The 23,400-nt window shown below is 47.7% G+C and overlaps 2 long non-coding RNA genes across 4 annotated transcripts; both read right to left on the bottom strand.

Moving 5' to 3' along the window:
- Positions 1-5: 5 nt before the first annotated feature.
- On the bottom strand, positions 6-8,676 carry LOC135174541 (uncharacterized). 2 transcript variants are annotated; one of them, XR_010301965.1, is made up of 4 exons: positions 8,588-8,676; positions 4,947-5,059; positions 4,267-4,374; positions 6-48 (listed from the first exon to the last, which is right to left on the bottom strand). It is a non-coding gene; the product is annotated as an uncharacterized LOC135174541 (long non-coding RNA). The 2 variants fall into 2 exon arrangements; XR_010301964.1 differs by lacking the exon at positions 6-48 and having other exon boundaries at positions 4,017-4,374.
- On the bottom strand, positions 6,823-8,071 carry LOC135174543 (uncharacterized). Of its 2 annotated transcripts, none has more exons than XR_010301967.1 (2): positions 7,908-8,071; positions 6,823-7,282 (listed from the first exon to the last, which is right to left on the bottom strand). It is a non-coding gene; the product is annotated as an uncharacterized LOC135174543 (long non-coding RNA). The 2 variants fall into 2 exon arrangements; XR_010301968.1 differs by having other exon boundaries at positions 6,823-7,279.
- Positions 8,677-23,400: the final 14,724 nt, after the last annotated feature.

Genomic DNA, 23,400 nt, shown 5'->3' with positions numbered 1-23,400 from the left:
TTGGCTGACAGCATGTTTTGAAGACATGGTCCTCTGCTCCTCTTCTATCTACAACGTTAAAGCAAAAGCAAACTGCAAAAATCAGAGAGAAGTCAGACTCCTGACACAGCTTTCACAATAGAATACATTCAGTGCCATCCTTTCAAAGCCACAGTCCACCTGTGGTTACTGAACAAGTCTGTCATTTTGGTTCTCCACATTCTTTGTCTCTTCAAATCAAGCAAGGGTTTTAGTAAGTTTATCTTTAGGATGTTCCTCTGACACACCCCACAAAACATTTCACAGTCTGGCTGCTATCAGGTTATCTTATGAGCCCATCGTGGATTGGAATCTAAAAGGACAATCCCGCAGAGAATACTGTTACTGCAGGGAACAAGAGTGCTCATTCGGTGTCCCACTTCAGCTCTGAAAAAACATGAAAGCCAATCCACACCTTCAGCAGCAACACTTGTGATTCCTCTCCTGAAAGGACCCATTTTGGGTTGCCACACAGAACCTAAAGTCACAAACACATTTGGATTTGCAGCATTTCAGGATACTCTTGCAAGGAGGGTGTCAAAGTCATCCTTCAAACATAGAACATGTCACTGTCACATTACAATGTCTCTTACAGTTTCTGTTTGGCACAATATTTGCCAACAAAGTCAGGTTTGGTGTTGTGGCTCTGTGTGGGTTTTAAACATTTGGTTTTAATACTTACAGCCTGTTGTATACCTAAAATAACCAGAAACACTCCTTTGAATTGGGTCATTATTTTAGAGGACAGCTCAGACAACTATTTCTGTGACTGGTCCTTATTTACTTCAGTGAGTGTGAAAAATGGAATTACAAATACAAAATATCAGTAAGAGCAACCTAAGAAAATTTCCCTCAGCCTTTTGAGTTGGCTGCCTCCAAGAAGGAACCCAGACCTAAGATTTGGCTGTCTCTGAGCAGGAACCCAGACCTAACATTTGTCTGTCTCTGAGCAGGAACCCAGACCTAACATTTGGCTGTCTCTGAGCAGGAACCCAGACCTAACATTTGGCTGTCTCTGAGCAGGAACCCTGACCTAACATTTGGCTGTCTCTGAGCAGGAACCCAGACCTAACATTTGGCTGTCTCTGAGCAGGAACCCAGACCTAACATTTGTCTGTCTCTGGTGGAACCCTGACCTAACATTTGTCTGTCTCTGAGCAGGAACCCAGACCTAACACTTGGCTGTCTCCAAGAAGGAACCCAGACCTAACATTTGTCTGTCTCTGAGCAGGAACCCAGACCTAACATTTGTCTGTCTCTGAGCAGGAACCCAGACCTAACATTTGCCTGTCTCTGGTGGAACCCTGACCTAACATTTGGCTGTCTCTGAGCAGGAACCCAGACCTAACACTTGGCTGTCTCCAAGAAGGAACCCAGACCTAACATTTGTCTGTCTCTGATATGGAACCCAGACCTAACATTTGTCTGTCTCTGATATGGAACCCAGACCTAACATTTGGCTGTCTCTGAGCAGGAACCCAGACCCAACATTTGTCTGTCTCTGAGCAGGAACCCAGACCTAACATTTGTCTGTCTCTGAGCAGGAACCCAGACCTAACATTTGGCTGTCTCTGAGCAGGAACCCAGACCTAACATTTGGCTGTCTCTGAGCAGGAACCCAGACCTAACATTTGGCTGTCTCTGAGAAGAAATACAGACCTAACATTTGTCTGTCTCTGATATGGAACCCAGACCTAACATTTGGCTGTCTCTGATATGGAACCCAGACCTAACATTTGTCTGTCTCTGAGCAGGAACCCAGACCTAACATTTGTCTGTCTCTGAGCAGGAACCCAGACCTAACATTTGCCTGTCTCTGGTGGAACCCTGACCTAACATTTGGCTGTCTCTGAGCAGGAACCCAGACCTAACACTTGGCTGTCTCCAAGAAGGAACCCAGACCTAACATTTGTCTGTCTCTGATATGGAACCCAGACCTAACATTTGTCTGTCTCTGATATGGAACCCAGACCTAACATTTGGCTGTCTCTGAGCAGGAACCCAGACCCAACATTTGTCTGTCTCTGAGCAGGAACCCAGACCTAACATTTGTCTGTCTCTGAGCAGGAACCCAGACCTAACATTTGGCTGTCTCTGAGCAGGAACCCAGACCTAACATTTGGCTGTCTCTGAGCAGGAACCCAGACCTAACATTTGGCTGTCTCTGAGAAGAAATACAGACCTAACATTTGTCTGTCTCTGAGCAGGAACCCAGACCTAACATTTGGCTGTCTCTGATATGGAACCCAGACCTAACATTTGGCTGTCTCTGAGCAGGAATCCAGACCTAACATTTGGCTGTCTCTGGGAAGGAACCCAGACCTAACATTTGTCTGTCTCTGAGCAGGAACCCAGACCTAACATTTGGCTGTCTCTGAGCAGGAACCCTGACCTAACATTTGTCTGTCTCTGAGCAGGAACCCAGACCCAACATTTGGCTGTCTCTGAGCAGGAACCCAGACCTAACATTTGGCTGTCTCTGAGCAGGAACCCAGACCTAACATTTGGCTGTCTCTGAGAAGAAATACAGACCTAACATTTGTCTGTCTCTGAGCAGGAACCCAGACCTAACATTTGGCTGTCTCTGATATGGAACCCAGACCTAACATTTGTCTGTCTCTGAGCAGGAACCCAGACCTAACATTTGTCTGTCTCTGAGCAGGAACCCTGACCTAACATTTGGCTGTCTCTGGGAAGGAACCCAGACCCAACATTTGTCTGTCTCTGAGCAGGAACCCAGACCTAGCATTTGGCTGTCTCTGAGCAGGAACCCTGACCTAGCATTTGGCTGTCTCTGAGAAGAAATCCAGACCTAACATTTGGCTGTCTCTGGTATGGAACCCAGACCAAATCTAAGACCACTAACACAAGAAACATGGAAATGTGCTGTGACACACCTGCTCTTTTCATAGAACAGAATCATAGAATGGTTTGGGTTGGAAGGGACCTTCCTGACCTTGAGTGTCTCCAGGGATGGGGCCTCAACTACCTCCCTGTGCAACTTGTTCCAGTGCTTCACCACCCTCATGGTAGATCACTTGTTCCTGGCATCCAATCAAAATCTTCCCTAACTTTCAAACCATTTATCCTTGTCCTATCCCTGCAGGCCTTTGTAAACAGTCCCTTTACAGCCTTGTGCAAGTCCCCTCAGGTCCTGAAGGCTGTTATTAGGTCTGCCCAGAGCCCTCCCTTCCCTACCAGGCTGACCAGCCCCAGCTCCCTCAGCCCGTCCTTGTAGCAGAGATGCTCCAGCCCACCCACATCCTTGTGGCCCTCGTCTGAACCTGTTCCATCAGGTCCATAGCCTTCCTGTGTTAAGGGCTGCAGAGCTGGACCTTGATTGTAATGATGTGACATGGTTGATTACTATTTAATCATTATAATCACATATCACCAGCACTAATAAAACTCCAGTAACAAAAAATCATTTTCTTTGAGAGAAATGAGTGTATGAGCCTGGTCAAGCTTCTATACACAGGAGGGAAAAGAAAAAGCAGGAGTTCTGAGAATTAAGGTCATTATGCAAAGGAAAAATCTGGCCATTGTGAGCTATTTCAAGACTATGTGAAAAAAACATCTTCAATCCTCTTAAGTTAGATAAAAAAAACAAAAACAAAGAGACAGCAGGTAAGCAGAGGTCTTAGGGCACTTGCAGCCGCATCTCAATTGTAAAATGACATAATTTCAGATTGAATTTAAGCCAGTTAAGCTGGTGGAATTTACAGGAGCCCAAAAATACTAGTATTTTTCCTGGTAGAAGACAGCAGGCAGACTGAAGACTGGAAGCTGCCATTGTGGTGCCCATCCACAAGAAGAGTCGGAAAGAGGACCCAGGAAATCACAGCCCTGTCAGCCTGACCACAGTGCCATGCAAGATAATGGAACAGGGCACCTACAGGATGGTCAGGGCATCAGACCCAGCCAGCATGGATTTAGGTCCTGCTTGATCAACCTGATCTCTTTTTATACACAAGTTATATTTCATAATTCTACCTAGGAGTTGGTTTTATTTTCTAGAAGCCTTTACATATCATAGAGGAGATGGGGGGGCATTTCCAAGTCTCTTTTACACATCAATACCACTCTTGTATACCTAGATTAAAAAGGAGAGCTTTTGATCTGTTGGAACACCACAGGCTAACACTTACAGGGTTTAATGTTTTTAATGCTTGCCAAGGATTCTCAAGCATTGCAAACATCTGAGGCTGCAAGTAGCCTTTTCAGGAGGCTGCCCCATGCCTCACTCACCTGCTCCTCTGCTGCATCATCACTCCCCTGCCATGTGAAAGACAGCAGAGTTTCTGTCTCCAGGCAGATGAGACTCCCAATTCCTTTCACACCTCCTACAGAGACATTCTACAAAGCCAGCATCTCTTCTTAGAGGGATTGCAGAATGCAGCTGGATAGCAGAGAGAATCAGTCAGGGCTCAAAGGGACCACAAAGATCATCCAGTTCCAACCCTCTGCCATGGGCAGGGACACCCTACCCTAGAGCAGGCTGGTCAGAGCCTCATCCAGCCTGGCCTTAAACACCTCCAGGGATGGGGCCTCAACCATCTCCCTGGGCAACCCATTACAGGCTCTCGCCACTCTCATGCTCAACAACTTCCTCCACACGTCCAGTCTGAATCTCCCCACCTCCAGCTTTGCTCCATTCCCCCTAGTCCTCTCACTACCTGATAGCCTAGGAAGTCCCTCCCCAGCTTTTCTGTAGGCCACAGGGGGCTTCAGATACTGGAAGGCCACAAGAAGGCCACCTGGGAGCCTCCTCTTCTCCAGCTTGCACAGCCCCAACTCTTTCAGTCTGTCCTCAGAGCAGAGCTGCTCCCACCCTCTGATCATCCTCGTGGCCCTCAGCACAAACCATCCAGTACTGCTCTCTCTGCTTTAACTAGCACCAAGTTTTCAGGAATGCTGCAGATACTTACACACATTGCCCTAAGATGTGTATCAGATCCCTTTATCCTCACAGGCACCCAGGGTATCTCCCAACTCTTCCACATGTTGAGGCTCAGGCTCAGGCAGCCACAGCTTCCTTCTGCTACAACAGACCATTGGAACGGAAACAAAATCCAGTTACCTGTCCTCTGAGAGAGTGCTGCAAGTGAGAAGCAACAGCTCTGCAGTTGGAAAGGAGAAAGGAAGGCACATTAAATACATCTCAGAAGTAAAACCATGTTAAAAACCACACAAGCACACACCAAAAGCCTTTTACAGGGAGCACAGCCTCGACCTTTAACCCAGCACATGCTAAACTCCCCTGGCACTCTCCCGTTTTTTGTCTCCACTGCCATCATTTCATAATCAAGAACTAAAGGCTTCACTGCACAAACACCAACTACACTCTGGCAGAGTCTGCTCACACAGTCCTTGAGAACAAAGGGGTCCAGGATGGTTGCACCTACTTTAAACAGGAGCTCTTGAAGGCACAGGAGCTGGCAGTTCCCATGTGCCGAAAGATGAGCCGGCAGGGAAGGCGACCAGCATGGATGAGCAAACAGCTCCTGAAGGAATTGGGGGAGAAAAAGAGGGTGTATCACCTTTGGAAGGAGGGGAAGGCTTCTCCTGACATGTTTAAGGAGGTAGCCAGATTATGCAGGAGAAAAATTAGAGAGGCTAAGGCCCAGTTAGAACATAGGCAGCCACTTCTGTGAAGGATAATAAAAAGCACTGTTATAAATGTATCAGTGCTAAAAAGAAGGGCCAGAAGAGCCTCCACTGCTTACTGGAGCAGGAGGGGAACACTGTAACTGACGACGAGGAAAAGGCTGAGGTCCTGAATGCCTTCTTCACCTCAGTTTTCAGCAGTAAGGAGGGAGGAGTTCAGGGCAAGTGGCCTCTTGAACTGGGGGATGGGGTCGGGGAGCAGTGTGTTGCCCTGGAAATTCCTGAGGAATTAGTTCAGGACCTGCTGAGCCACCTGGACACCCACAAGTCCATGGGCCCAGATGGGATCCATCCCAGGGTGCTGAGAGAGCTGGCAGCTGAGCTGGCCAAGCCACTCTCCATCATTTTCCAGACATCCCTGGGGCTGTTCAAGGCAAGGTTGGACATGGCACTTGGTGCCATGGTCTGGCCTTGAGCTCTGTGGTTAAGGGTTGGACTTGATGATCTGTGAGGTCTCTTCCAACCCTGTTGATACTGTGATACTGTGAGTATAGGGAAAGAATAACCTCCCTTGTCCTGCTGGCCACACTGTTTGTGATCCAGGCCAGGATGCCACTGGCACTGGATGTCCTGGCCTTTCCCAGTTCTTGGTGAGGTACTCCTCTATTTTAGAACCCAATCTGCCCTCTAGCTAACACACTGTGGCTCAAGCCAACAGCAATGTGAACTCTCTAGTGTCCTTAAGACACTAGAAAACAAAACATGGGAGAGCTCTACAGGGATAGAGTGGACACCAGTAGCCATTTTGTTGTGCTTGAGAAAAATAACCCTACCAAGTTGCTGAAGGACTCTGCTGTGTGAGAGCTGCTCTTCCTTCTTTTCAGGATTGCTGCTTCCACTGGGCTGGGCTCCAGCATAAATGGACCATCAGCCTTTTAAGTTCTATCCTCCCAGCTGCACGATGGAGAACTATGACCTCCCTGCTATGGACCTGAAACCTGACTGATCACAAAGGAACCTGAGCAGGCTGTGAGATGAGAGGGTAAGAAAAGTACCCATCTCTCTGCAATGATAATTGGGGTCAGAAAGGAGTTTTTGCTTGCTGTCCTGTTGAAGGTTGTAGGTTCAGAGGCTGACCAAGGGAAGCACAGCCCCCTTACCTATATTAACAGCTGACTCACTTCTGAAATAAAGATCTTAGGGCAAGACATTGCTTGGCTGGCAAAGAGAATTAAGACATTGCCCTCAGTGCCTTAGCACCTGCTTGGAAAGTGAGGTTGAAATCAGCCATAATTGCACACAAATGCCAATCACCCTAAAGACAAAGCTGTACACATCACTAGATGCTGTCCCTGAAATGTTTATCAGTACCAAATATTCCTGATAGAAACAAAATTGCACCTTCATCCTTTTCAGGAATTTAACAAAAAGAGAACATAAAAAGAGATCACAATAGGCACTACTGGTCAGATTCAACAGCAGCAGAGAGAAGGCGAGCCAAGAGACAGGCACTGCCTACAGGGCAGCAACAGCATTTGGCCCTCTGGGTTTTGCACCGGCACTTCCCAGGCCCTGGAGGGCAGCAGCTGCTCGTTACTGGATTGAACCATTTTCCTGGCACTCAGAATGCACACGACAGACCCCACTCCTCCACCTGCTGAAACAGAAACATGGGAATTACCCCAGGTCAAGGTACCTACAGTCTGAAACCACCGATCAGAAAGCCTTCCTGCCTGTTTCAAATGAGCATCTCCCCCCCTTTTACACTACAAGTCACACAGCTTAGCTTTAATTGCATGTGATAACCAGCAGCTCTCCCTCTTTTGTAGGTTCAGGCTCTGGCTGTGCTAGCAGCTTCCTGAGTCAAAGGTGATGACGGCATTTGTGGCTCCTCAGTAGTTCAGTGCCAACTACATCTACATGCTGCCAGCTCTGGGTCAGACACAGGCACCTGGTGATGTGTGGAGTTAGCCAGGACACAACAACACACCAGCAGCCCAGGTAGGAGAACACACAAAACCTGATCTGGCACCAAGTTAAAGTGTAAGATTAAATCAACAAAGGACACAGATGTTTTAACATCAGGGAATACCCTAAACCTAACTTCCTTGGCTTCTTAAAGTCACACCTGGCAAGGTTAGTGGGGTTATAGAAACAAAAAAGGATTTGGAAGGAGTGTCAGGGGTTAAGGCTGTAAAAAAGATCACTGAAGTGAGAACTGGTTTTGTTCTAGCTCAAATCAGGACAAGGTGTAAGCCATGAGTGAGTTGGTCCCTATTCACCTTCACTGCCTGGTTCTTTCTGTTGATGGGAGGGTTCTTCAGAGATGCCTGGAGTGCAGCCATCATGTTCCCTGTGATAAATGGTTAAGGACCAGATACCAAGTATTTAGGAAGCAACAGAAGCAGCTGCAGGGTAGCAGGACCTGTAGCTGGCTTCTGTATGACTAAAAATACTGAACGGCTCAGTGGCTGCAATGATTCCCTCAACAGCCAACACAGTCAGCACTGTCAGGCTGCAATCAGCAGGCCACCTGAGGAAGGAGCAGCACCAAAAAGAAGCTGCACACTTCCAGTGTTGGATCATACCTCTTGAGTTTTTCACCGCTCGAGGATCCAGGTAAAATATATCATTCCCCACCACGACTGCAATTCGTAGCCCTCCACATCAGGCCTCAGGGACAGCAACTTAGCAGTGGCTGTCGGCAAGAGCTAGCAGCCAGGCAAGGAAGCCAGCGGCGGGCACATGGAGCACTCCTTTCCTCCCCGGGAAAAACCTTTCCTCTATCCTTCTTGCCCCTCCCACATACGGCAGCCCTGGGCCGCCGTGATGGAGAGGAAGCGAGGCTGGCTTCCTTCTCTCAGTGCTGGTCGCTTCTCCTTTCAGCCTTATAGCCCTTTCTCCTGCCAGCCCTGGATTGCTGCCTCCATCACTGCCTCAATCAGCCTTGATCGCTGCCTACCTCCTGTCAGGCCACGGCCCCTTTCCGGGCACGGACGTTCCCATACCAGAGAGCAGCGCAGGTCCCACTTGCCCCTCACCTCCCTCCTCTTCGTCCACAAACTTCTTCTCGTCGTACTCATGCACAGCCGCCCGGCGGAACGGCGCTGCCGACATCGCACACTTGGCCGCGCCCACCGCCGCCAACGGCGGAGCCGCGCATGCACCCGCGAGGCGAGCTGCCATTGGTCGGCCGCGATGTGCGTCACTGGCCTGGGGTGGGGCTCCTGCTGCCAGGGAGACCGGTAACGCCTTCACCGTCTGGGCTTCTGCTTGCGAGCGTCCCTGGCGGTGTCGTGCTGCTCGGGCTTGACTTGCGGTGCTCCCGAGTGGCTTTTTTTCGGCGGGCTTTGGTCCTTGGTTTGCCGTGGGGTTTGCTGGTTTGTGGTGAGGTTCTGTGGTGAGTGGTTTGGTGGTTTGTGGTGGGGTTCCGTGGTGTGTGGTGAGTGGTTTGCCAGTGGTTTGGTGGTTTGTGGTGAGGTTTGGTGGTGTGTAGTGAGTGCTACGCCAGTGGTTTGTGGTTTGTTGTGTTTGGTGGTATGTGGTGAGTGGTTTGGTGGTTTATGGTGAGGTTTGGTGGTGTGTAGTGAGTTCTACGCCAGTGGTTTGGTGGTTTGTGGTGAGGTTTGGTGGTGTGTAGTGAATGCTACGCCAGTGGTTTGTGGTTTGTTGTGTTTGGTGGTGTGTGGTGAGTGGTTTGGTGGTTTGTGGTGGGGTTCTGTGGTGTGTAGTGAGTGCTACGCCAGTGGTTTGTGGTTTGTTGTGTTTGGTGGTGAGTGGTTTGGTGGTTTGTGGTGAGGTTTGGTGGTGTGTAGTGAGTGCTACGCCAGTGGTTTGTGGTTTGTTGTGTTTGGTGGTGTGTGGTGAGTGGTTTGGTGGTTTGTGGTGGGGTTCTGTGGTGTGTAGTGAGTGCTACGCCAGTGGTTTGTGGTTTGTTGTGTTTGGTGGTGAGTGGTTTGGTGGTTTGTGGTGAGGTTTGGTGGTGTGTAATGAGTGCTACGCCAGTGGTTTGTGGTTTGTTGTGTTTGGTGGTGTGTGGTGAGTGGTTTGGTGGTTTGTGGTGGTCTCTTGTGATCTGTTGTGGAGTTTGGTGGTGTGCGGGGAGTGGTTTGGAGGTTTGTGGTTTCTGAAGTTTGTGGTGGCTTCTTATGGTTTGTGGTAGGTGATTTGTCTGGCCCGAGCCCAGCTTCACCTGTGCAGTCTCACTGTGTGAAGTCTGTGTGCCGGTGTCCACTTTCATCTTTTGGAAGCCAGCATCTCCTAGCGGCAACTTCTGCGCAACCAGTCCCAAGCCAAGATGTCATGCTTCAACATTGGCTCGTTTTTCAGAAAGGTATGAGCAAGGCAGGACCCTGCCGACCTCTCCCATGATTTTCTGGGCACAAAGTGCTCACATATCACCCAACAGAGTGTCAGTACAGTGCCCTGTGGTTAGTAAGTATGGTTTAGTCCTGGATTTAGAAGACTGAACACTATATTACTACTAGACTGTAAACCAAATAAACCAACCAAGCAACAAAACCTCAGTACATAACTGGTTCTGTACTTTTTGACAAAGTAAAGTAATCATCACAGGATCATTCTGGTTGCTAATAAACCTCAAAGGTCATCAAGTCCAACTGTCAACCCAGCACCACTGTGCCAAATAAACCATGTCCCAAAATGCTATGTCTACACGTTCTTTGAACACCTCCAGGTACTGTGACTCCAACACTTCCCTGGCAGCCTTTTCCAAGCCTTGACCACTCTTTCAGTAAAAAAATGTTTCCTAACAGCCAATCTAAACTTCCCCTGGTGCAGTCATTTTCTATCCTTCTCTCAGTTCATAGTGGGGAGAGGAGACCAACACACCCCTCACTACAGCTCTCAGCTTAGAAAGCTTCTTGTGATCAAATTGGGTAACATTTTAGTGGTAAGACAAGAGGAAATAGCCTCAAGTTGTGCCAGGCAAGGTTACATAATCATTGGATCATAGGGGTGAGAAGGGATCTCATACAGTCCAACCCCCTTGCTAACATAGGGGAGTCATTATAACATAGAATTTTCCCTTCATCTTATACTAAGAAGTCTTAATGGGATTCAGAGTATCCAACTCAAGCCCTTAACTCCCAGAAGTGACTTTACAAATGATTTAGAACTCTCACCATTTTTGTGTAGGCATTTTGGGAATTCTCCTGAAATCTCTGGAGCTGCTTGGCTCTCAGGCATCTGATTCAGGTGCTGGAACAGGTCCATAGAAGGTCAGCAAAGCTGGTGAAGAGTCTGGAGAACAGGTCCTGTTCACAGCAGCTGAGGGAACTTTTTTCTTTTTAGTCTGGAGAAAAGGAGGCTGAGGAGAAACCTTCTTGTTCTCTACAACTCCCTGAAAAGATGTTGGAGCCAGGTGGGTGTCAGGCACTTTTCGCCAGGAACAAACGATAGGACAAGAGGAAATGGTCTCCCATTGCACCAGAAGAGGTTTCTGTTGGACATTAGGAAAAATTTCTTCCCTAAAAGGGTTGTGAAGGTCTGGAGCAGGCTGCCCAAGACAGCTAAGAATGCCCCATTCTTAAAAACCTTCAGCTGTTGAGGTGATGGCTTTTTAAGGTCATGATGAGGACCAAGCAATTCTCATGCTTTTAGTCAGCACATTCTGGATCACTTCAGTATTAGACAAACAAACTAAATGCACAGCAGCCAAACAACCAGGTCAATTCACTCCTGACAGCACAGCTCAGTCCTGGTTTCCTAGCTTAAGATAACGTTCCTTGCTTTCACATGTTCCTTGCTTTCCTCATGTTAACAGCTGCAAGTGGTAACAGCCTCTCAAACCAGCCCCTCTCCTGAGATAACGTAGTAAGACTTTGTGTATAAACATGTAATGCACTGGCTGTTAGCATGGAGGTTCAGGTCTGAACTCTCTGCTCCAAGCCTTACTCCTTTATGGTAATCTCTGCACTCAACTTCTCTCCCCAAACCCAAACCCTGAGCTATAACTCAGGAGGCAAGTTAAAGTAGACCTTTTGAAACCACTAATTTAAGTTGCCAGAGCTAGAAAGGGAGCTTGGGTGTGTATCACCATGCCCTTGGTTGCGAGCTCTGCATCTAATGAACCTGACTGAGCATCTACCTTATTTGTGTAATGACCTTATCCTGTTGCTATGCTTCACAACAGAGAAACATAATGGACATTACAAGTCAGGTACATAACATCTGTGACCACAAAAAGAGTGAAACAGTAGTAGAAGCACTGACATGGAGGTGAGGGGTGTTTAAGGTCATGACGAGAACCAAGCTACTGTCACATTTTTAGTCAGGTACATAGCATTTGTGACTCCAGAAAGAGTGAAAAAGTAGTAGAAGCACTGATGTTGCAAAATGAACCAGTGTGTTTATACACAACTAATGTGACCTGGGAAGGAACCCCTGGGACACAACATGGTCTTGTTTTAGTTGCCTGTCGCGGAGGAGTTTGTCTGGGTTTGGGGGAATGAAGACCTTTAGTATAGTAACAAATACATTTAGGGCCATGAGAAATGATCAGAGAGCTGAAACACCTCTACTATGAGGGCAGACTGAGAAAGTTGGGGATGTTCAGCCATTTTTTTGACAAGAAAGGTGATGAAACACTGGCCCAGGTTGCCCAGAGAGGTGGTAGATGCCCTATTCCTGGAACCCCGTCACGTTGGACAGGGCCGTAAGTAACCTCCTCTAGTTGCAGACTCCCCTGCTGCCTGCAGGGAGATTGAACTAGCTGACCTTTAAAGGTCCCTTCCAACCCAAACCAGTCTGTGGTTCTCTACTGACTCACCAAGTGAAAACAAAAGCACTGCTTTAAAGGACAGGAGCTTCTTTATCAAGTTACCTTTGGGCTGTGTAGGCCTTCACAACCTTTGGTATCCTATTAGATATTTCTTACTCATCAGAAAATTACAGAGCTTTGTGAGGCTTCTCTCAATGGAAGGCAACAGCCCTAGGAAGAAAAGACACCAAACAGCACACAACAGACACATACACATATGTATGTGTACATAACCCCCCTATTGTTAAGGAAACATCTGGGGGCAAAGCTTTATTCCTGTGTCAGCACTAACCACCTTCCTGGCAGGAGGAATTTAGAGTAACTCCTAGGTTCCACTGCAGTCGCCTCAGCCGAGAAGCTACAATCCCGCTGCAGTCATGGTTGTATCTTGGGGCTGTTTGTATTTCACTGGTAGAAGCTGGCTTAATGGCAACAAATGAATTAATCACAGGAGGTAACTGGAAGATGCTGAGGTTGGGGAGTTAGGTTTGAAGGGTGTGGCAGTGAACTAGGTCATGTCCAGAAACACCTGCAGCACCGATTTTCTTCATCTACAGGTATCCTCCTTGAGGGAGCTTTGGGTGTGTAGTGTAGTGAAGCAGGAGAAGCAGACATGCTGCCTAGGTTACTGGTTTAGCACACTGCTACAGCTCTAACGTCAGAGAACAGAGGAATTCAAGTGAACTAGAAAGGGAGCTTGGTTGTGTGCCACCATGCTGCGGTTGTGAGGGGCTGCAGTGCATCTAATGAACCTGACTGAGCATAAGCCTTATCCTGTCACTGTGCTTCACAACAGGGAAACATAATGGACATTAGAAGTCAATGTATTGCTAATTACATTTCATATTTGTTTTCAAACAGCCATGGAAGATATTCCATTGCATAACAACACCTGAGCAAGACAGGGAGTGTCCAGCGAGGCTGGAGAAGGCAAGTCACCATTGTACAGACTGGTCTGTTGGAGTATGGGGTACTTCAGAGGCAGAAGTAGCAAAAACAACTCAAACCAGCACACAAACAACTCAGCCCCTCCCCACCCCCCCCCCCCCAGATCCCAGCCTCCCCAAACCTGGATTTCATTGCACTTGAAAGATAGAAATCTCATTTAGAGGTTGCTGTGGCAGGCAGGAAAGCCCTGGAATGTTAATTGTTTCAGTGGAACGTATGATTCAAAAAACATAATATGGGGACTAGTTGATCTATTTCTAAGGTTAATTGTCCCCTATTTCTTTACAATTCTCTTCTCCTCTCTGCAAATCTAAACAGCACTCAAAAGAAAGTGGCAGTAGGAGTCTGATCTGGTAATGCCTACTTTCCTCTGTAGCAGGGTAATAAAATCCTTGTAGGATTTGGTGAAATCAGTTCAAATGAGGGTAGCATTCAGGAAAGCAGGAGATCAGCTGAATTCTTGCTTCACTTGAATTATTTCCCTTTTTACCCAACAAAGAGTCAAAAAAATGACAACTCTGATCACAAGCAGCACTTCCTCGAGGAATTCATGCAGGGACTATGAGAGCAGCCAAGTAGCAAGAGCAGTAGTCAGAGGGATTTCTGTTTAGCTGGGGCATGCTGCGCCCCAAAGCTGGGAGTGGAGGGAACCCAAGGCAGTAGTTAAGGGAATATTTAGCTGGCCTCCACATCTGTGTGGGAGCCCAAAGAGTGGTAAGTGATGGGAGGTCTTGTTGTACCTTGGAGACGTGAGACAGGATGGGAGTGTGGAGATAACAAAGTGCTGCATGGCTGAAGTGGATGGGAAAAGCAGTTGGGCAAGTGACTGTCTGTTGGAATAAGATGAAGCAGCAGGGTTGAGGGTCAGTAGGCTGTGGGAAAGTGAAGTGTGTATAAACCTCTCAATAAATAGCTGCTGGTTCCACAGTTTGAGGCCCCTTTGGCCCATCTGTGGCCATGGCCACCTCGTGGTCTATCAGCTTGCATTTCATCTCCCCGTGTTGAGACAGGCAGGCTCTGGAATCAACATAGCGCACAATAGGTGCAGGTATAGCAACAGGGAGTCTTTAACAAGTGTTGAGCTACATTGGTTCAAGTGGGTTGCTTCCCAGCAGCCACGGAAGGTGTGGTGGTGGAGGCCTCACAAAGGACGGCAGAAGAGTGCAGCAGAACTGCAGCAAGAAGAGGAGTGTCCAGCGAGGCTGGAGAAGGCAAGTCACCATTGCACAGGCTGGTCTGTCAGAGTGTGGGGTATTTCAGAGGCAGGAGCAGTAAAAACAACTCCAGTTGAGTCAAATGCATGTGCTCTTTCCCACTGTATCCCACTGCATTAAGTTACTGCCACTTTCTTCTTATTATTCAAGAACTCTTCTTTGGAGACTACCATCCCATGCAATGATAGTGGCCCTGGTGCACCGCACCACGATAAAGCTTTTACTTCAACACAGAAGAATTATTTGTCTTTGGTGTTACATTCCTTTGGGGGGGGGATACCCATTTCATGTCTGTCCTTTTCAACAGCAGTTTGTTCTGGAACTGCTTCACATGCCTGCTGGGCTAGCTACATGAATTCAGTGAAGGCTCTTCTAGTTTTGCACCTCAACATTATGACGTGGAAAGGCATTTTGCAAAATCCGAAGCATTCAAACTGCGCTGCTCAGTTTCACAGGAGAAATCAAGAGATTGGAAAATCTAGACCTTGATTTGTATGCTATGACACGTGTCAGTCAGACTGAAAGCCTTTCTCTGTTTCAGCACATTTTGGTTTAGACAACCTAAGTGCACGGCGGGGCAAACCATCAGCTCAGTCCTGGTTTCTTAGCTTAAAATAACGTTCCTTGCTTTCACATGCTTCCTCATGTTAACAGCTGCAAGTGGTAACAGCCTCTCGAGCCAGCCCCTCTCCTGAGATAACTGGTAGGAACACTTTGTGTGTAGATATGTAATGCACTGGCTGTTAGCATGGAGGTTCAGGTCTGAACTCTCTGCTCCAAGCCTTACTCCTTGAATGGTAATCTCTGCACTCAACTTCTCTCCCCAAACCCTGAACTATGGATAGAGCTCAGAAAGCAAGGGGTTTTGAAACCACTTGGCTTGAGATCCTCATGTTCACATGCTGATGTCTACAGCTTGTTTGAGAAGGTGGTCATGGCTCATACAGGCTTGTCTGTGAGCAAAGAACTCCACAGAAGAAAAAGAAGGGGTTGTGGGTTTAGTCTGTGTCCAAGGAGGTAGGTGGGAAATACGATGGGCCATAACCTCTTGGTTACAAAAGCCATATGAGAACCTTTTCTTCTGGAATAGGAAGAGTCATTCTCTTCCTATTCCAGAGGTAAAAATACTCAGCATTTGTTTGCTAATGGTAAAATGCGTAGGAATGCTTTCCCCTTGCCTCCTGTTTTCCATCTCCTCAGACCAGGACCTCAGCTCTGTTCTCTTTCCCATCCCTGACTTCACAGCCCATGGCTCTGCTCCTCACAGCTCCTCTGTTTATCACCTGTTTCTTACCTGCTGCTACACAGCTGCACATCTGTGAGAAATGAACTCAGTGTAAAATTTAAGTGTAACAGGTTTATTATAAACAAAGGCAAACAGTGCTGGGTGCATAGCAAATAACAACACTGCTAGAGGCACACACTAACAACAGGTGCCAATGCTTACATAGGATAAGGACTAGAGAGCACTGTATGAGTGTGACACATACTCATGAATATTCTTTTACATGTCTTTTAAGCACTACTCCTAACCCCCCTTAGCCCCCACGCCTTAGTCCTTTCCATCAAAACAACAGCTGCTCTTCTTCACAAGGTGAACTTGCCCTCTTGTGTTTCCTTCGTACATCAACCAGAGGGGCCTCCTGGATCCTCCCGACGCTCACTGCAGCGCCCTTATCTTCGGTTCTGGACGCCCTGGTAGCTCCTAACATCTCCATCTCTCTCGTTATTTTACCGCTTAGTAAGTGCTGTGAATACTTCCTTGTGCAAAAGCCAACGCTCCACTATCACACACCCCTGTCCCGGCTGTTTGCATTTCCCGGCCAGGCGATGGTGGTCACAGGCTTGCAGAAGGCTGCAGGAGACCCCCGGCCAGCACAGGGGGGGCAGCCTGGCTGGCAGGGGCAGGAGGTGGGGGCTGAGGAAGGTTATCTCACAGCTCCGCAAGCGGTGGGCAGGCAGAGCCAGGCCCTTGCAGAGGCAGGACTAGCACACGGTGCAGTGTCGGCTTTCCTTTAACGCTGACTTTCACACCGTAGAAAGGAGGCTCTAGAGTCACACACGGCTGGGAGCTGCCACCTGCCGTGCCCCCGGGGCTCAGGCTGGCAGTGTGCCGGCAGGCGGTCGGCTCTCAGTGCCACACCCTGCACCGCCTGCCCACTCCCGGCTCCCGTACTGGGGCCTGCAGCGGGGCTGCAGCCGGCCGGAGGCGGCTGGCGGTGGCACCTGCTTCGTGCCCGGCTCCACCGGGATCCGGGCGGGACGCCGGAGCCCTGCTCCCCTTACAGGGACAACTGGGACGAGCGTGGCTCCACGCCCCGCTTCGGGCTGTCCACCGCGACAAGCTGCGTCCCCGCCGCTGGTCCCGGCACGGAGCAAGCGAGCCCTGGGCGACTCCACGGCTGCCGCCCGCAGAGAGCCGCTTGGTGGCGCCTGGCGCTGCTGCCCGCCCTCGGGAGCCGCGGGGCCGCACGGCGCGGCCCTGCCCGGCCTGGACGGAGCGGTGAGGCGACGGCGGAGGGCAGCATACCCTGCCATGGCGCCCGGGAACGCATCCGTAACGAAGCTGCTATGGGGAGTTCGTACGGCAGCCGGGCGTGCCGTGTCCCCATCCCAGCCAGCCCTGCCCCTGCCGCGGGGTGCTGGTGGCCGGGCGCGCCGCTCCCCGGAGCCTCGCCGCTCTCCATCGCTTCCCCAGCGGTGCTTGTCGCCCAGAGGCGGGTGGAGAGTGGGAAGTTGGTTGCCTTTTGGAGATACCCACAGCCTGTTTTGTGTCCGTGCTGTGTGATAAATTGCGAGGACAAAAATCTCAAAGTCCAATTAGAATTTATTTAATTACAACGAGCAAGCAGGATAAGAGGCAAGAATCAGCGCTGGACGACAAGGGGGAGTCCCCGCTCCGCCCACTTGCCGCCGCCCAACTGGTCCCGGTCCCCCCTTTTTATAGTCCGCCCACCGCCGCTGACAGGTCCCCTTCGAGGTAAACAAGCACTCTGCGCATGTGTGTTGCTGTTGCCGAGGGGTTTCTACCGACCCCCTGGTGATCGCTTGGCGGAAACCTCTCAGGCAAGGCAGGCGGGAAAATCCTCTCAGGCAGGGCAGACCTCTGACCTGGGCTTCTGAAACTCAAAACTTATTAAAACCCTTCTATTACCTTATTTTAGTGAACAAAACATATTGTTCCCTATCACAATCCCCCAATTCTCTTCTTCTTCATTTTTGTTCACTAAATCTTTGTAACTCTTCTTTAGCTAATTCTAGTGTCTCTAATGTTTCATCTACAGACAACTGTTCATATTTGGCCCTTATAAACATGAGATGTGCAGCTTCTAAACGACTTTTTACCATAGTAATCAACTTGTTGAATATACATGGCCCAAAAGTAAGTCCCAACATTAACAGAATCACTGGCCCTGCAATAGTTGAAAGTAAAGTAGTCAACCAAGGAGAGTAGCTAAACCAATTCTCCTACCAACTCTGATGTGCCTCATTTTCTCTTTTTCTCTGCTCTATCTCCTTTTTTAACTCATTCATAGAATCGATTACCATCCCCGTGTGGTCTGCATAAGAGCAACATTCCTCTTTCAATGCCACACAAAGACCACCCTCCTTTAGGAATAGCAAATGTAAACCTCTACGATTTTGCAGTGCTACCTCTATCTGTCCCTAACTCCCCAGGTCTTCCCTATTAACCATGCTTGGTCTTCTGGTTTAGAAACATTGATATAAAGCCACATACAATTTCCTGCGTCTGCAATGCCGCCTCCCTGACGTCTTGGGGGTTTACAGCCATAGGGACCCCATCCCACCTTCAAATATTTATCTGGATTGCTGACTCTCCAGTCTGAGGCAATGGTTTCACAACCCCAGTAAGCACAATAATAATGTCCAGGATAGTTACAATATCCTTTCCCTGGGTTTGAGCTAGGACAAAAGTAAAAACTTTGCAAGTTCAAGCAGGGCTCGGTAGGCACAATGTCACATAAGTAACAAGTGAGGCTCGGGGCACCAGGGGTAATTGTAGCTTGTATAACCCTTTGATCTTCCAGTCGTGTTAAAGTCCATTTAAGTGGCTGGTGAGGCAGATGTTCATCTGCTTTTGTCCCCTTCACAAACAGCAAGGAATACAAAACAATAATTTGTAGAGTCAAGTGATAACCATTGGCACAAGAGATGGGAAAAGCCCCGGAGTTTTTCCTATCCCCTGGTTGCACTCTGTTCCCCCTGCTAAAATCTTCTTTTCTGATATGGTTCCATAAACATTTCTCCAATGTCCCTATTTGAGGGTTCTTCTCTCCACAGTCTTTTATCCCTCTGCCTCGCTCGTCGACTCGGTTGCTTCGAGCCACGAGGGGTACCATCTTCTCGGCAGCAGGGATATTCTTCAGGAGCCCTCTGGGACAACTTCTTAATCCTAATGTTTAATGGGACGTATGCTGCCTTGGGATTTTTGTCATACAGGTCTGACAGGTGCAACCAACAATGCCTACTATATTTTAGTTCAATTTTGCCAATCAGATTAGTCCCTCATGCTTCCCCCTATTTTCCTTCTGGGATTCAAACTCCCCTAAGTGGGATCCCCTGTCCGCAATGTCCCACCACTTGTCTCTACAAATTTTACAAAGATGGTATACAGAAAGGAATAACAATCTGAGTTGCAAATCAATCCTTCTTATTCATTTACAGCGTCTCTTCTTCTTTGTAATTTTAACTTTAAGTCCCCTGGTTCTCCAATTATTTGCCACTCAGGTGCGGGCCCTTCCACTGGTCCTTTAATTCTGCTGGCATGAGTCCATCCTTTTTCAGCTGTCCGGACTGCTGTTTCTGTAGTGAGTAACACAAGATAAGGGCCCTCCCACTGCGGGTTTAGAGTTGTCTCCTTCCACGTTTTTATCATCACCCAGTCTCCTGGGTGCACCCGGTGTAGTTTTAGATCCAGTGGAGGTCTTTGTGCTAGCACCCCTTTCCTCCATAAGCTTTCCCTGTGCTTCATTAGATTTGCTATATACAGATTCATGTTTTGATCTCTTAAGATTGGGTGATCTCGGGGCTCCCCCATATCGTAGGGCATTCCATACAGCATTTCAAATGGGGATATTCCCATATCAGTTCTGGGCTGTGTCCTAATGTTTAATAAGGCCAAAGGTAGACACTTAACCCAGGATAATTTGGTCTCAGTCATGAGTTTTGTTAGTTGTTTCTTAATTTCCCCATTCATTCTTTCTACTTGCCCAGAACTCTGGGGGTGCCAGGGGGTATGGTGGTCCCACTGTATCCCCATTGCTGCCATAGTCTCTGTAATAATTTTAGACACAAAATGGGGGCCCCTGTCTGAGTCAATGGTTTCTGTGACTCCATACCGGGGAATTATTTGCTCTAAAAGGGTCTTAATTACCACCTGTGGCGTGGCCCTTGCTGTAGGGAAGGCCTCTACATAATGGGTCAAATGGTCCACTATTACTAATAAATATTTGTATCTCCCCACCTTAGGTAACTCAGCAAAATCTAACTGAATCTTTGCAAATGGCCTTTGGGCTGCTGGCCTTCCCCCTTTCAGAGGTTTCCTCAAATTGACTCTATTCACTCTCAAACAAGTAGCACATCCCCGTACCACCTGCTTTGCTAAGTCATTTACCCCAATACACATGTGATTTGTAGCAAATTGGTCTATTAGTGCCTGTGCTTCCCAATGCGTTTTGCTGTGCATTCTTCTCATAATTTCTAAAGCTACTGATTTGGGCAGAACAGTTCTATGGTCCTCTGGAAGTCTCCACTTCCCTTGAGAGTCTTCTCGTAGCCCCATTTTCTGCATCTTTTCTTTTTCTTGTGTGGTGAAACTAAGTGGCTGCCAAGGTTTTTCTCCAGGGGAGCAGGCCTCTGCTCCTAAATCCTGCCCCTGCCCAGAGGCAGAGTGTACCACTAACAGTGCAGCCCTCTTTGCTTCCTGATCTGCTACATTGTTACCTCTGCTCTTATAATCCATTCCCCTCTGGTGTCCCTTTAAATGTACCACAGCAATTCTCCTGGGCCCTCTCAGAGCCTTTAGCAATTCCCTAATTAATTCCTGATGAACTAACCCTTTTCCCTGTGAGTTTATCAACCCCCTTTCTTCCCATATCTTCCCGAAAGTATGGACAACTCCATAAGCGTACTTCGAATCAGTAAAAATAGTGCCTGACTTGTTCTGCAGCAACTGCAATGCCCTCAATACAGCATAAAGTTCACATGCTTGCGCCGACCAAGATTTACTCAGAGGCCCTGACTCTACAACTTCCAATTTCTCTCCCCTAACTATAGCATATCCAGAAACCCTTTTTCCATCTATTACCCTGGACGAACCGTCCACAAACAATCTCTCTCCGTCTTCTAGCTCCTCTTCATCCAGATCAGGCCTTATTTTAGTCTGTTCTTCTATAACTGATAAACACTCATGGGTTAATTTATCCTTGTCTGGTTCCCCATATAAAAATTGAGCCAAGTTTTGTAAACCAGTTACCTCTCAAGTTAATTTTGGAGAATCCAGTAAAATCCCTTCATATTTTAAAAGCCGAGCGTCTGTAATCCATTTATCTGCTTTCTGCTGTAGTATTCCCCGAATGTTATGGGGAGATAATACCCTCAGTTCCCCATTAAGGGTGATTTTATTAGCCTCCTCTATTAATAAAGCACAGGCCACTACAGCTTGCAAACAGGTAGGCCATCCCCTACTTACAGGATCTAATAATTTGGATAGGTATCCTACAGGTTTCTTCTTCCCAGCCCATTCCTGCATCAGCACCCCATAAGCCGTGCCATTTTCTGTATTTATAAACAAATAAAAGGGTCTTTTTAAGTCTGGCAGACTTAAGACTGGGGCATTAACAAGGTCCTGTTGTAGCCTTTTCAACTGCTCATCATTTTCTTCGTCCCACTTCATTAACCCATCCTGACTTAGTTTCTCATATAAAAATTTCACCTTAGCACTATAGTTCTCTATCCATTGCCGGCAATATCCGACAAGGCCTAATAATTGCCTAACCTGTCTCTTACTTCTAGGAGGGGGCATGGAAAGGATCCCTTTTACCCTTTCTGGGTCGATCTTCTTTTCCCCCTTTCGAAGGTAATGCCCTAAATATCTTACTTCTTCCTCTGCAAATTGCAACTTTGCCTTAGACACCTTTAATCCCTTTTCACTTAAGAAATTCAATAACCTAATGCTTTCAGTTAGTACCTCTTCCTCTGTTTCCCCAGCAATAAAGAGGTCATCCACATATTGAAGGAGGACTACTCCCTCTCCTGTCTGATATTCCTGTAAGATTTGTTCTAAGGCTTGCCCAAATAAATTTGGAGACTCAGTAAACCCCTGGGGAAGTACAGTCCACCTTAACTGCTGTCTCCTATGTGTGACTGGGTCCTCCCACTCAAATGCAAAATAATCCCTACATCTCTCATCTAGGGGACATGTCCAAAATGCATCTTTAAGATCGATTACACTATAATATTGTTTCTCAGGGCCTAATCTACTCAACAGAGTGTGAGGGTTTGCTACTACAGGGAATCGAGCCACTGTCCTCTTATTTATTTCCCTCAGGTCATGTACCAGCCGGTATGACCCGTCTGCCTTTTTCACAGGCAGAATGGGGGTGTTAAAAGGGGACATACATGGTTCCAAAAGTCCCTTACTTAATAATCTTCCTATCTCTGGCCTCAACCCTTCCTTTCCCTCGGAGGAGATAGGATATTGTTTAATTCTTATTGGCACCTCAGGGTCTCAGAGGGTGACCAAAAAAGGAGTTATGTCAAGTTTCCCTACACTGTCTGGGGTGTACCAAACTTCTGGATTAATCCTTGCCTCATCTTCTATTCTCAAGGGGCAGAGTTTTATCCTTATCTCCTTATCAATTACTTCTACATTAACACCTAACTCAGTGATCAGGTCTCTCCCTAGTAAATTAAAATCTGCCTCTGGAACTAATAAAAAATTACCTACCCCAATTTTAGATTCTGCCTCTACTAACACATTTTTAATTATTGGAACCTTAAATGGCTCCCCTTTAGCTCCCACCACTTGGGCAGTTTCTTTAGATAGTTCACATCCTCCTGGCAATTTCTGAACGGTAGATCGTTCCGCACCAGTATCTACCAAAAATTCAACTTCCTGCTGCTGGGGACCTATCTTTAACTTTATCAAGGGCTCTGGATGTTTCTGTGCCCCCAGCAAATAGAGCCCCTGACCCCTCTAATCTTCCTGAAAAGTTTTCTCATCCCTCAATCTTTTCCTACAATTCCTTCGAAAATGTCCTTTAACACCACAATAAAAACACACATTTGCTTCTCTCCTGTCCACTTGAGGAACTCCTCCCCCATTTCTCTGGCTCATCGGTCCTGCCTTAGGAGGGTTTTCAGATCTACCTGCCTCCCTGACTACTGCCATCATCATTCTGACTTGTCTCCGATGATTCTCTTCGTCCCTTCGGAGATATACCTTCTGTGCCTCCCTTAACAACTCATCCAGACCTCTGTCCTGCCAATTGTCTATCTTTTCTAACTTTCTCCGGATGTCCTCCCATGACTTGGCCACAAACTGTGTTTTTAGTAAGGCCTGTCCTAGCTGAGTTTCGGGATCTAGGCCTGAGTACATCTGTAGATTTTTCCTCAGGCGTTCTAACCACTCAGTGTGGGTCTCATCTTTCTTTTGTCTCTCATTAAATGCCTTATTAGTATTTTGCCCCTGAGGTACTGCCTCTCTTATTCCCTGTATGATTATTACCCTTAAATCCTGCATATTGGTTCGATGGTCTTGTTGCTGATGGTTCCAGTTGGGATCCTGCAAGGGCCACTCGGTACCAGCTA

The sequence above is a fragment of the Pogoniulus pusillus genome, unplaced genomic scaffold, assembly GCF_015220805.1.
Source record: "Pogoniulus pusillus isolate bPogPus1 unplaced genomic scaffold, bPogPus1.pri scaffold_74_arrow_ctg1, whole genome shotgun sequence".
NCBI lineage: Eukaryota > Metazoa > Chordata > Aves > Piciformes > Lybiidae > Pogoniulus > Pogoniulus pusillus.
Note: the sequence above shows the minus strand (reverse complement) of the source record. Positions and strands in the feature narration are given on the sequence as shown.